Source organism: Strix aluco, chromosome 6 (assembly GCF_031877795.1).
Source record: "Strix aluco isolate bStrAlu1 chromosome 6, bStrAlu1.hap1, whole genome shotgun sequence".
Classification (NCBI taxonomy): domain Eukaryota; kingdom Metazoa; phylum Chordata; class Aves; order Strigiformes; family Strigidae; genus Strix; species Strix aluco.
In genome coordinates, this window is record NC_133936.1 from 41984788 (window position 1) to 41998786 (window position 13999).

The window sequence follows — 13999 nt, forward strand, 5'->3', positions numbered from 1 at the left end:
ATTAGCTTAAACAAAACTGACGTGTCAGTCTTCAAAATGTTGAGTACACTTCAGCAATGGATGGATGCACATGCCTTCTTACTGCAGCAGGAAGGGTTTGCGCAGCTCATCTGCCAGTTATGGTGCTGGAACTCTGAAAATCTATGTACTTCGGGAGACCTAGCTCACACAGAAAAATAGATGCATATATTTTAAGAATCAGACTTGAGTATTTATTTTACGTGAAGCACACCAACTATACGTATTTCTATACTTACTCAGTTTGCATCCTGAAAACAAGTTGTTTTCATCCAGTTTTGCTCAAAGCTCGCTACTCTGCTTTCAGTCTAGGATTTACACTACATCTCTCTTCCCACATAAAGTTTGGTTTTAATTTGGCCATGAAAAAGCTTGTAAAATTTTGATTCCTGAAGCGATGATACCTGCCTTCTTAAACAGTCCCTGCTCTCCTCCATTCCGATGTATCGCTAACTTTCAGACAGAATTTCTAAACAATTCAACCACTTTCTTTGCTATTTTAATTATTTTAATTGATTTTTCTTTCCAATACCTCCTGCACTCCAAGATTTCTTCATTCTTCCCCCCTGAAATATTCACACGAGAAGAGAACATTAGATGTTAATCTAGCTACTTGATTTGTAGCAGTTCTCCAGTTCTCTACCCAACCATTTAAATACTGTCATTCATAATAGGGTGATATACTGTACTATAAACCCTTTTGCAAATGGTACGTCTTGGTATTTTTCTTTTGTGACAAAGAATCGTATTAGTTATAGGGAAAGATATGTACTCAGTGCTCAGACTGACCAACAGAATCTCACTGTCTCAACAGTTTCCCCCCCTTTTTAAAGGAAGTCCACCCCCCCTTTTTAAAGAAAATTCAAGTCACTAAGCTTGTGTCTCCTTACAGAGAACATTACACACTCTGATAGCTCTCAAAGTCCGAAAGCTTAGTATTAAGCCTGAAATCATCTTCACCTTATCACCCCATAGTTGTGCAGATATATCTCAGAGCATAGCAGCAATGCTTCTTTTTCCTGGCAAATATACTGTAGATTCCTACGCATAATTACAACTGCTTTGTCATAGCTTAGCTAAACTGCCTGCAATTAGCCCTCTAATCTCATAAGCAGTGATCTGATATGGAAACTCACATCGCTTCTGCTGACATGCCCTGATTACGGTGATGGCCAGTGGAAAACACCCATCTGGCTTTAGAGCCACAGAGGTGGGATTCTCTCCCCAGCACCGCCTTGAACCCTTTGCCTAATCAGTGTGTGTCTTTAACGAGCTTGTGTGCATCTTGCAGCATGTGACTCTCAAACGGCCCACGTGTCATTCCCAACGCTCAAGTTGGATCTCTTCTACACTGCGATGCTTTTTATCCTCAAAGCATATCCACCATTTGCATTCACTTCTCAAACACAAACCCAAGTCAAACTCGCAGGCACTTGTCACCTCCAGGTCTATCTCAGCAAGGGTACAAGAGAAACCAGGCATGGGTTTTGGAAGGAAAGCTGCCCAATTTCCCCACACAGCAGCCTACTGCAAACGTGGCTGCAATGGCAAGTGCCTGTTCTAAACACACGCACAGCTTCCTGTCGCTGGGGATCATCGCAGAAGTGTCTTGGTGAGATATCATAAGCACATAAAGGCAGAATACCTTCCAAACTTGGGTTAACCCAGCAAAAATTTGGGCAGCTGGGTTTTAACTCAGGTTACCCTGAGTTCACCTCCCATTCTAGTTTATTCTACCACATTGCCCTTGGTTCCATGGTTATTTTAAACAAGTATGAAAATACACTTTTTAAAGCAGATGCATAGTTCTGGTAAAAGACAGCACCCAGTGCTTCGTCAAGAATTTTTTATCAGTAGCAAATGTGAAGGAGCAAGAAAAGTCTGGCTTGTGCAAGTAGTTAGGACAGACCAGGATGATTTGCCTTCTGTTAAGTGACTTGTGTCTTTACAAGTCAAATCTCATTTCACTGTCACCAACTCCAGTCCTTGTCCCCTTCCTGACGTGCCTCTGCCTACTGGGGTTTCAGCTTTATCCTAGGGATGACTAATGTTTGACTAACTTGATTGCCATGTGTTCGCCTGCACTTCCAACACTATCGTTAATGGCACTGCTGAATGGCACGAGCCGTAGAGCTCAACAAAGCTCGGTCCTCCTTCCAGCCAGCTCAGACCATGGTCTGGCTTTAGCTTTTGGTTACGCTCTTACAGACCGTTTTCAATCCACATCACAGTTTTTAGCCAAACGCATTTGGATAAACTCTCAATGAAGATGTAGCGAGGCAGTATCAAAATGCTTTACTGAAATCAAAATATTTTACATCTGTTATGCTTGCTTCATGCACGCACTTTGAAATTCTACCAAAAAAGCAGACCGAGTTTTTCTGGCAAGTTTTAGTCTATATAAACCCATTCTGTGTATTCCTCACAGTTACATTAAGCCACTCAGAAAAACTAAATCCTGCAGCTGTGTGCTTGCATTACTTTTGTCTTCTCCCTAATGGTAGTTACAAGGCTCACTTCAAGCTTTACAGCTCTAGGAAAACTGTAAGTGAAGGCACGTCATCTAATTATATCACTCATCTCCAATTTATCTTAACGAGAAGGATCCTTTATAATAAACACAACATTCAGTTACATGATTTCTCTCCTTGTTCTAACTCATGCAAAATAAACCAAGATTTTATTTTATTTTTTAAGAATTGCACTACTGCATTATTCCCTTTAAATTCAAAATATTTAAGTGCCAACATCTGGCCTGTCTACTGAGACTGCTCTAAAGATGTGTCGATAATTACTGCAGTCAGAAGGCTTTTGAAAAATAAAAGTAAGATTAGAGAAAGCAATTTTTTAACAGAAGTGCAAGGACTTCCATAGGGGGTATTTCGAAGATTGGTAACAGAGCAGGTATAGTCAGGGTACCTACATTTCAAAGACCCTCTGCTACGCACCTCAAGCAACAGTCCTTCCTCATGCCACTTGCTATTTTTAATTTGCCATTACTACTTATACTCTGGATAAATGTGTCAAACACTAACAGTTCCAATGTCTTTTTTAAAAAAAAAAAAAAAAAAAGAAACAAGGGATGTTGGACCAACACCCTTGATTCAGATTCACATGGAATTACCACACAATAAAAGGTAGCAAAATAATTATGAAAATATTTAAAATGCCCAAAGTTTGCCTCATTCAAAAAATTAGGCTAAAGGGCTTTAAATGCGTGCTGTTCAGTTTACTCTTTTGATTGCTTTACCACTATGTAAATCAATTTGTTAATGTTCCTTACAAAATGCATGAGCCAGTTATACTGACAAACACACAAAGCTCATTCGTAATTAGCAGTTAATTAGTAAGAAGGAACAGATGCTGTTAGAGTTTCAGCAGGCGAACAGGTTCTGTAAACAATGCTTATAAATCTAAATGAATTTATTAACCACAATGCAACTGTCAACATTTTGCTGGCAACCATACAAATATGGTGGAATCCCCCAAACATCTTTACAACATATTAATAATCATTGTGTCAACCGAAGTCTATCAGGCAGTCTCACTTGCTAACTGTCATAAGCGTTCTACTTAATCTTGTTATGTCACTTCTCCGGCCTAATTCCTCATGCCCGCAGAGGAAGAGCTCCAGTCACCAAAGTTAGCTCAGATGCACAAGGACTCACCTCCAACACACAGCAGTCCCTCGAAACAAAGGCATTTTTGCAAGAGAAATGTTTGGTTTGCACCGATACCTTGACCAAGCTCCCCCAAACGAGCAGTACTCACAGCTCGGAAAGCATGTCTCGGTCCTGAAGAGCTTGCAGTCATTTTCTTCTACAATCGTTATCACTCAATGAGAGATCACTACTATGAAGGGATCTCCAGATCTCATCCGCTAAAAGTAACTAAAAGTCAATTATTTCCACTCTCCATTTATAAAATCATGCACTCAATAAGCCACTGAGTGATGCCATAGCTGGGTTTTTTTTTTAATTACCTGGGTAGATGTAGAGGGCTCAAATAAAAAGAATGCTTCTTGTAAGCATTTTCTAGATGCAACTATTAAACCAGTATCTAGATAAACCACCTCGAGTCAAAGACTTTTGGCCAGTGGCCAGTTCTTAGCCTAAGGGCAACAGTGAAGATACCTTAGTGACCTCACTGCTGTCAATCTCTGCATGTCACATTGAGATGCCACCTTGATATATTACACCATTTCAGCACTGGAAAATTCTAATAAATTTTTTAAAGTCGTATTACGGCCTTCTTTATTGATGTTCTCTTTTATACCTACATTGCTTTCGATCATTCCCTCCTCCTCTCCCCCAAAGTATTCTGACACCTCTTCGCCATGGTCTGTACTCGCTTTCAACACGCAGCACTCCAGGATTTGCAACGCACTGGCACACAGAATGGGATGACAGCACCTCAAGTGTATGAAATTCTCCAAAGCTTCCCAGGAGAGACTGCCTGGCTTGTTTTCTGCAGGCTCCAGTCCCACCCGCTGCACTGTTAGAGGGACAAAAGCATGGAGGCTGGGGGAATCCATTCTCTGCTGGCATCAAGCACTGGGTAAAAGAAGGTGAGGATGTTCATGGTAGAGCCTCAGGAAACAAAAAAAAAAAAGCTCTCTCCCTTCTCTCATGAACACAGCAGTGGAAAACAGATCCTTGACTTGTTTATCTGAAAGAGCAACATCTGCTCCTTCTACGCAGACATAGGCAGGTGGATTTTTTTTGCCTTTTTAAAAAGAAACTTTTTATATATGAGAAGTTTCTGCCTTACTATTTCTGTAAAGGCTGATAGGTCTTCTGTCACTCTCCTCCTCCCTATTTCCATTCTCCTTCCACAGTCTCTCAAAGGATGCTTAACCTGATCAACACTCTATTCCAAACAAAAGCTGGAATACCTCCTCTTGAATCTTAATCATGTACAAGAGCTATAATCACACCTGATGAGTCAGCTAGGAAATCATTAGCTACTAGTCAAACCCAGAAATTTTTGCTTATCTCTTTTAAGAAACAACTAAAAGCATTAGATTTGGATAGGATTAAAAAAACAGAAAATGAGGACGAAGTCGAACACCTCTTACTGGCAGTCATAAGCAATCTAGAAGCTCTTACAGCATTAGTGTGGATACCAAAACATTAAGCAAATAAGAAGTTTTCATATTTTGACCTGAAGTGGTTTTATACTACTACCTTCCACTGTTGCCCTAAAAGGCAGTATTCTCCTTTTGCTCACTTTGGAGGTTGTGTCATACAGACAAATGGAGTATTATTTTTGAAATTGTGTGCCCCCTGCCAAAATCGACACTAATAAACGTTTAAATACATTTCTTTATTAAGCAAAATTCAGGAAAAATAGAATACTCTGTGTACTATCACACGCATTGTACCACAAAGACAAATTTTTGAGCTGGGAGGAGTTATGAAGCAAATGAATCTGAAATTCACAAACCACCAGCTTCTTTCTGTTATGAGGACCAGAGGCTCCCATTAGCTTCAGTCAAAAAAATGATAAAAAGTTAATTTCTCTGCAAAGTTCATTAAAAATATCTCATTTATAGATCTTTAAATACACCTGTGGAACAGCGTAGGCTGCTCACCTTGGTCGTAGCCCACTTGGGAGTATCACTGCATATTTTTTGCAGGTATTTAGAGATAAAATAAGGACAATTTATAGGATGGGAAACAGAAAACTCATCTTAGGGACTCTCTCAAATACTAGGACCCCAATTAAAAGAAACATAGTAGAAACTCAGTCCTTATAAACCAAAGACCCAATTCCCAATTCTCCTGCAACCCTCGGCCATCTCAGGAAGGCAAAGCAGTAGAATCCAGAGAGCAGGAGGCAGCTGATGACTCGGTGGGACACACTGACAGACAGGGAAGGGAGGGCTCTCAGTCTGAGAGGTGCTGAGGCTCTTGCCCAGCCTGCCTGCTTTGCCTAAGGGCCAGAAGGGGCCATTCCCTTGGACTGGCAGGTAGAAACCTTAACCTGGGACAGGGGAGGGTTTAACACCTGGAGCTCGCAGGGCTGTGCCAGCTGGCCAACAGAGCAGCGCACCAAGCCGAACCGCGGGGCACCCTCATCTCCTTCCACTGTTTGGTATCAGAGAGGGATAAATTAAAGCAAGCTTCCTGAAACTGCAAAAAAAAAGTCCATTAAATCCAGGCACTTTTTAATGCTGTTTTATTCCAGACACTTAGGACTACTGCTTTTCTTGGGATGGTATCTGAAAATCAGCAGCAGTAAAACACACAAAACCAGCTTTCGCAGTCAAATGAAACATTATTCCAGGCAGGTACATGTAGCTGTAGCCATTCCTCTGATGTAAGGGCACATTTGATCTAATTGGAAAAAATATTTCAAGTGCACTGGGAATAGTCACTGTTAACTGAATGCAACAACGAAAAAGGAAAAAAGAGCATGCAGACCCGAGGGAATTACCAAATCAATTAACAACTAATTCAGGAACTAATTTCTGTATTGCCTCTTAGCACAAAACTGTATCTTTAATTTCTCCTGCAATAAGCATCACCATGATAGTCCTAACACACTCTGACGCTTTAAATGAGTTTACAAGTATCTCTTTTTGATTGGCTATATAACATTATTTCTTCACAGTTCAATGCAACCACAGCCAAGTGCTCTGAAATATTTAATTATACTGGTAGCTACCGGTTAACAATTTACAGAACCACAGTGAGTACAAAACATTTTATAACTAGTAATCAGCTAATTAAAAACACAGCAAAATGTGTATGTTCTGATTATAAACAATTGTGGAGGAATTACACAGAAGATTTCAGCACTAAGAGTATTTGGCTAAAAACCATACCCTCGTGTTTGTACAAGCAGATCTGGATACTGATTACTGTGATTAGACAGAAGTGTGACAGAGGAAATTACACCTCACACTAGATTGAAATAAATAAAATTATGTCATCTGCCAGTTCCTTGGAAATCACATAATTTCTGAGTTTGGAAAGCCACTCTCCAGAGACACAGATACTGGCTTGCAAACAACTATCGAGAAGCCTACATGAGCATCAATAAATAAACCCCAAAGCAGCAGTAGTTTTGGTGAATGCTCTGGTGTAGAAGATGGAGCAGAAGCAGCAGCACAGTGGTGTGGGTCTCTGTGGCAGAGGAGCCGGGGTTTCAGTGCAGGTAGCACCTGTGCAGAAAGGCACATTACAGAAGACACACGGATAACGAAGGCAAGTAAATCCTAGAGTTGTGTGCGCCCTCCAGGTGTCTGCTGCCATCCTTCTTTTGAAACGCTTTTGGTCGTTACGTGCATTAGCCATTTTTATTTCAAAATGTAACCTGATTTTGAACGCAGACAGAACGAGAAGCAATGGGACAAGCCCAAGCACTCAGCAGTGGGTCGCAGGGCCTGCTAACGCACTAGTTGTAGCATCGTGTGTCTGTTCTGATCTTCCTATACCATTTTTTTTCACCCTGTCAAGTCAGATGAATTAAGCAAGAATAGATGCTAAGATGGTTGCTTATTTGTTCTCTCTTTCGGTAGACTCAAAGTAAACATTTACATTCAGGAAACCCGCTGCAAAAAGCATTTGTTGTTTATGACGGTGGCGGGTCTCGGGTCTGACACTTGCCTGAAGCACTACAGTGCTCTTCTGCTAGCGAGGACGACTAAGGACATCAGTTTGACTGACTAGTCGTGGCAGATGATCTCTTTTCAAAACCTATTTCCAAGACACTGCCATACTTGCTGAAATGCTCTAACAGCTGTACAGACAGCCCTGGGTATTTTAGGGGAAAACAGATTTCAGGTACGATGTTCTTTCTGGTTCAATGGGAAGGTCCAAGATAACACGGCATTGTGTGTTATTCCACCAGAATCGTGTAACCGGGCACATAAAAGCCCTAGCTAGAGCTAAAAATTAACAAAGGAAAAGGAGGTTAAGAAGAGGAAAAGCACTAGTCAAGCAAAGGCAGGACTGACCTGCACCTGTAGGGAACTGAAGAGAAGAAGGAGGCTGAGCAGCACAGAGCAGTAAGCAGACAGGAGGTCGGAAAGATAACATGGGGCAAAGTCTATTAAAACCCAAATTAAGCTAAAAACCCCTCTTTTTTGAAGTTGAGCAATGCAGACTGATAGGGAATAAATTTGTTACAGTCCCACCTATTTGGGCTAAAAGGTTACAAAAAGGTTACACTCTGGAAATTCAGTGATCAGAAATAAGAAAAAATGCAAATGGACAGCCTAAGCTTGGACATGCTGAAGAAATGAAGGAAAATGGTTGGTAGCAGAAGATCCTGCCTCACCTTGCAGCTCTCCTCCTCTCCCTCCGCAGCAGAGATGGCCACTGCAAAGTGTTTGTTTGGTTGGGCTGGAAGAGGCTGCTCGAATTTACTAGCAAAGCTTCTCCTCAGACACGTATGAAGACCGAATACTAAGACTAAGGCTAATAAAACCAAAGTTTGTGATAAACGACATTGAAATCCTCTTTCATTTGAAAGGCACTTCCTAACGTCCTCAGGTTGTGCAGGGGTAGGCAATCTGAGTGAGGAGACCCCAGGCAAGACTGGGCTGGAAAACAAAAAATCATTGAGAAATAAAGCAATTCCCAATTTCCCAGAGATTCTTTCCACAGAGCAGCACACAATGTATTAAAAGAGTTCACTAGTAAAAAAACCTTAATTAAATAAAAATTCCCTATTTTGGCATTAAGTACATCTTAAAAATAGCACAGATTTTTCCCTGAATAGGAAAGTCTATCAACAAATTGCTTCAGCTACATTCTTCTAAGGCTAGGGCACTTGGGAAAGAATTGAAGACTGACAACGCAATGGCCAGGCTTGAAACAAAAAAAGTTAACAGGAAATTCTCAGGAGTACACAACTCGATTTAAAAGTTACTTTAAAAAAATTGCTGATAAGGGATCATAAGTCACAACACAACGTCTCAAATATTTCAGAAGCTACTTAAAGTGACTTTTTTTCATGCCAAGTTTGACATTTGTTGAAAGCATTTTCAAATAGTTACTTTGCCAAGGTTAATGCTATTTTGTATAAAATTCAGATGCATGTTGTAAAGTTCCAGTTCTGTTTACGCCCAACTTAAGGAAAAACCTAAACTTGTGCATCCAGGAACCAACCTCTTCTTCATGAAAAGCAAATCAGTGATGCCACCCCCACTTGCTGACAAAGCCCCTGTCTGAGCCCCAACCTAAAAACCATTTGTCATTTTTAGTTCAGAGTTAAAAAAAAAAAAAAAAAAAAAAAAGACAAAATCCCTAATTTCATTAAGATTACTTTAATGAACTTAAATACACCAACCTGGTAGGCAAAGAAGGTCATTTGAAAGATCACCTAAAAGTAAAGCCTGGATAAGATATTCGACTTTCTCCATTAATACAGCCATTTGCAAACGGAGAGAAGCGAATAGATTCTGAAGTTCACCTTTGCAAGTCATGGATGGCAAATTTTTCACTGTGTCATCAGTGTAACATTAACTATTAGAACATTTATTTCTAATCCAGACTTCCAAGTTTTCTATTCCTAAATGATGCAGGAATCTGGAGCCACAACAAGAAGTGCAGCACCTCCCACAGTAAACTAAGGGTTGAGGCAACCTGTCAAAATCTATTCTGACCAGTTTTTGGTAAAAGAACACTCAAGGTTATATAGCTGGACTATATAATAATACGAGCATCTGTGATTAAGTGCAAATGGCAAATAGAAGAAGGTCTGAAAGCAGAAAGTCAAGGCCAGCTCTTACGTATTTATTTACACTCTAATCTGGGGGGGGGGGGGATGGGGGAAGGGGAGAAAAAAAATAAAAAAGAAAGAGCACACAGCTGCCATCCCAAAAACAGACCTCCCATCTGCCACCCACGATTTGCATGTCACCTTCTCCAGGCTCATTTGTACTTCATTAACTGCCATTGACTTAACAAGATTTATGCAAATGACACCATAGGAGCTCGCTAACTCCCACTGCAATCAAGTGATTATGTATGTACAATTCTCCACAGCAATGAAAAATTAATACATGACAAGCCCCCTCACCGCTGAGCTGAGCTTCTTGCTTTTATTTTTCTTGTTGTGCTTTTTTTTATTTGAATATGCCCTACTGATAAAGATTTAGCAAGACTGCAGAAAACAAAGTAATCTTCCCAAAATGCTACAAACCACCCCCATCCTGGAAAGTATGTCACCCTAAACTGTACGGCCTAATATGTGCTTCAAAATATTCACTGAGGCTACCAGGAACAAGTCTTCATTTTCAGAACAAATGGTTTTGAACAGAGGATACTCCAAAGAGAGTAAGCCATTCACCCTAAGTTTGCTTTAAGGGTAGTATCAGCAATGCTGCAGAAGACAGCTTTAAATATTGAGTTTAAGCGCTTCTTTTTCAGAAGTACAGGACTTCCTATGGATTTTAACTTTAGGCTAATACTGTTCCCGACGTTTTCTGACTCAATTTGATTAGTAAAAGATATTTAAATAGCACACAAGTGAGATTTTTTGGAAAATTATGGCAGTCTCAGTTCTCAAGCGATGCTAAAAGCACAGGATTTAAGGCATGCTGATACCACTACACATGCAGAAGGCATTTGTACCTCCCCGGGAAATTGGCCTTCCCAAAATTTCACTCACCTTAAGATTATTTTGGCAGAAGTTAGCAGCCACATTTTAAAAATATGCCTGTTTTTCATTGCCTACATTTTGGGTTTCTGCTGGGAGCAAGAAGGTTCATCAGAACAGCTTTATATGGCTTAGCCCAATAAAACCATATTTAGCACTGCAGTGAAAAGTGATTTTTAACATTTAAAAAGGACAGAAAGAACAAGAATATTAACACTTTTCGACCAGATTGCTTTGAGTTAAGGATAAAGCCCTGAAGGAGCGAGGTGTTTCCTTGGAAGGAAATAAGCCAATTACAATTTTACTTATTTCCCCCCAAACTCTCAGGGATTCAGGGACTGAGAACAGGAATTCAGGAGCAGGTTGCAACTCTTGGCTTCTTTTGGCCAAAAACCATACCAAACTCCAGTATCTGTGCGGGTTGGTATCTGGGTCCCAGAAAGGCTGTAATACAGAATTACAGCAACTCCTTATGCCAGCACAGCTCACTTCACAAGGTGTGTCTGTGCATTTAGAGAGAAACCAGGAGAGAAAGGAAGTGCCCCCACAAAACCCCCACCCCTCTGCCAGTTTAAACTGTCTCCAAATATACAAAAGCATCACTCTGACAACAGGTATCACCACAGCTGGGTTGGTTCAACAGCTGCAGTACAGACCTGATCTATGAAGAAAATGGTAGGTGAGACGAATGACAAACTCATCGTATTTTCAACACTTCTGAGAAAGTTGATTTTTCCATACTTTTTTTTCTGTGCTCGCCCCACCACACACAGACAGACTTGACTAGTACCAGCTCTTCCTCCCCCCTTTTCATGTACCCCTCTAGCCCTGGAAGCAATTTCATTTTTTGTCAAAACCAGAACATCTCCAATCTCCAATTAACTTGGTTTTTGTTTTGTTTGTAGGTTTTTTTGTGTTGTTCTGTGAGTTTGGGGGATTTTTGTTTTGTTCTGTGGGGTTTTTTAAGTATTTCTGGGAAATAGTATTTCTGATTTTGGGGAGACCCTGGGTTTTTCGACATCCGAATACTAAGACTTCTCTTTTTTCTATTCAGTTTTTTGTAAGTACATTTTTTTCAAGTATCAGTGAACTGAGAACACAAAATCCACTGCACTGAAGTTTCAACCATAACTTACTTTTTTTTGGGGGGAGGGCAGTGTAAATAAGCTCAACCAACACAACTGAAGCACTAATCTGCAAGCATGAGCTTGGACTTCTGCCTTGCACCAGAAGCACAGCCTTGCCAGCAGCCCTTACAAAGTATTGCTGGTATGCACCTAGAGTAAGAACCCACAGAGAATAAAACAAAGTACTGACATGCTTTTGAAGATGTCCCAAAGACATAATACAAGAGTATGTGCATGAAGTTGACAAAGGCATTTTGCTCAATAGCGGCTTAAAAAAGTCAGAGGACGTTTAACATAACCAGAGGTTACTCATAATACTAGCACAGGGTAGTGCAGCAAAGTGACTTTCAGGCTAATAGGAGGACAAACTGAAAAACGTGGTGACAAAAAGATGAAAAAGAAAGGTCTTTTAAATGATATAGTAAGGTAAACTCTCCCACAGCAATACCGTGAGTGCTACAATCTGCATTCAACTTCCTGAAACCAGATTTCTCTATTTCCTGACCATTTGTAACAGAGACGTATCATGATGGAAGGGGCTTCTCACTGCGAGCACGATAGCATGACATACTAAAATATTTAGGTCAAAAAGTTCCTTTTCGCATCCCTTTGTCTTATTCACAGTTAATGCATAAAATAAATGAGACACCATCTTTCCTAGCAGGAATTTCCACTGCCTCAGAGAAACATCCAAGTATCTGGCACCTGTAGAGCCCGCCAAGAACACAGTCGTATCAGCAGTTTAACTCGGTGCCACCTCTACTGAGAGGACTCTCCATCTAAACCGTGGGTAGACAGAAAACTATCCCCTGTTCAAACTTCAGGAGCCACTTCTGCTTGAAATGGTGTGGTTTGTAATCAAAGACCACTTCAAACTAATGTATGTTTATTAACAGTAATGAAACACTGTCAGTATGAATGCACACTGGATATAAATTTTTAATTAAATGTTTCCACATCAAAAAAGTATTTTTTCCTACTCAATCTCTTTTTTGCTTCAATGGCTTGGTGGTGCTGGTCCCCTACACCTTACTGAAGACTGTCTGTCTAGAACGTAGAAAACCTGTGAACTCCAAAATCCATTCTCTTGACAAGTATGATGTGAACTACCACTGACAGCAGCCATCCTACGGCACTGCATACCTACTGTTCAACCTCCCTTCTTCTAGCACCCTTCCAAAACCCTGATGAATAGGATGTATCTGCTGACTACAGAGCTGCTCAAATATCTCCTGATAATTGCTTGTACGTGACAAAACGAAATTGCCATAATTGGGATTAATAATACGAAGTGCACATTCCCAAAAGACTGGTCATACTCAGTATACAAAAGTAGGGGATGCAGGGAGAATTTTTCAATACAGAAATTCAAGAGATTGTAGGGGACGTTTCATTACAACATGGTATAGGGCAATCACACTTAAAATGCTTATCTTTGATTTTTTAATCAAATTAATTTCATACAACAGCATTTTGGAAAAGAACAATATGTATGCCTTGAATAAATATTGAAAAGTGTATTCCTCAGTTTTTCATTTTCAGCTGCATTTGCATACATTTTTGTTTAATTAGCATTACCCAAAAGAATTCCAGCCGGTCTAACCCATCTCGTACCATACAAAAGCTGTAGAAAAAAAAATTGTAGCTTGTTTTAAATGTCTGGAATCTCCTCCCCTGAACGCAGAGCCAAATACTGAGCCTATCTGGTTTCAAACTGCTCTTCTGAATTGCAGTGTGTTTGATTAAAATTTGTCTACTAGAGATTCACAGACACAACAGCACTTCTGCTGCCTGATGGTCCCAAAAGGTCTTTTTAACTGCCTTTAAGAAAGAAAACCACTGCAGACAGTTAAGGATACAAAACCATTTCTCCCTCATCCCTAAAAAGACAAAAAACCCCAGACCACCCCAACAGACATAAACCTACCCCCAAACAGGAGACCCTGGGCTACCTGGCAAGATGAAACATGGACTGAGGAAGGATTAGAAGAGGCAAGCGACCCTCTAGAGGGTAGAAAAGCCACCAAACAAAACTGGAAACAACCATGTGGGAAGAAAATAAGCTCTCTTCTCTCGACACTTTTACTATCTCCAGCAAAGTAACTCACACGGAACTAAAGACTTGCAAACACTACGACAGAAACTATCTGTAAAGCATTCCGTACAAACGCTGAGCGTAGTGTCCTTAACCACGTGAATTCAGTGTAATTTAATTTGTGAAAGTAAATGATCTCATTCACCCA

General features: G+C 40.4%; 1 protein-coding gene across 9 annotated transcripts in view; it reads right to left on the bottom strand.

The window, feature by feature from the left end:
- AGAP1 (ArfGAP with GTPase domain, ankyrin repeat and PH domain 1) overlaps positions 1 to 13999 on the bottom strand; it is a 399779-nt gene that overhangs the window by 175458 nt on the left and 210322 nt on the right. The window lies entirely within an intron of this gene.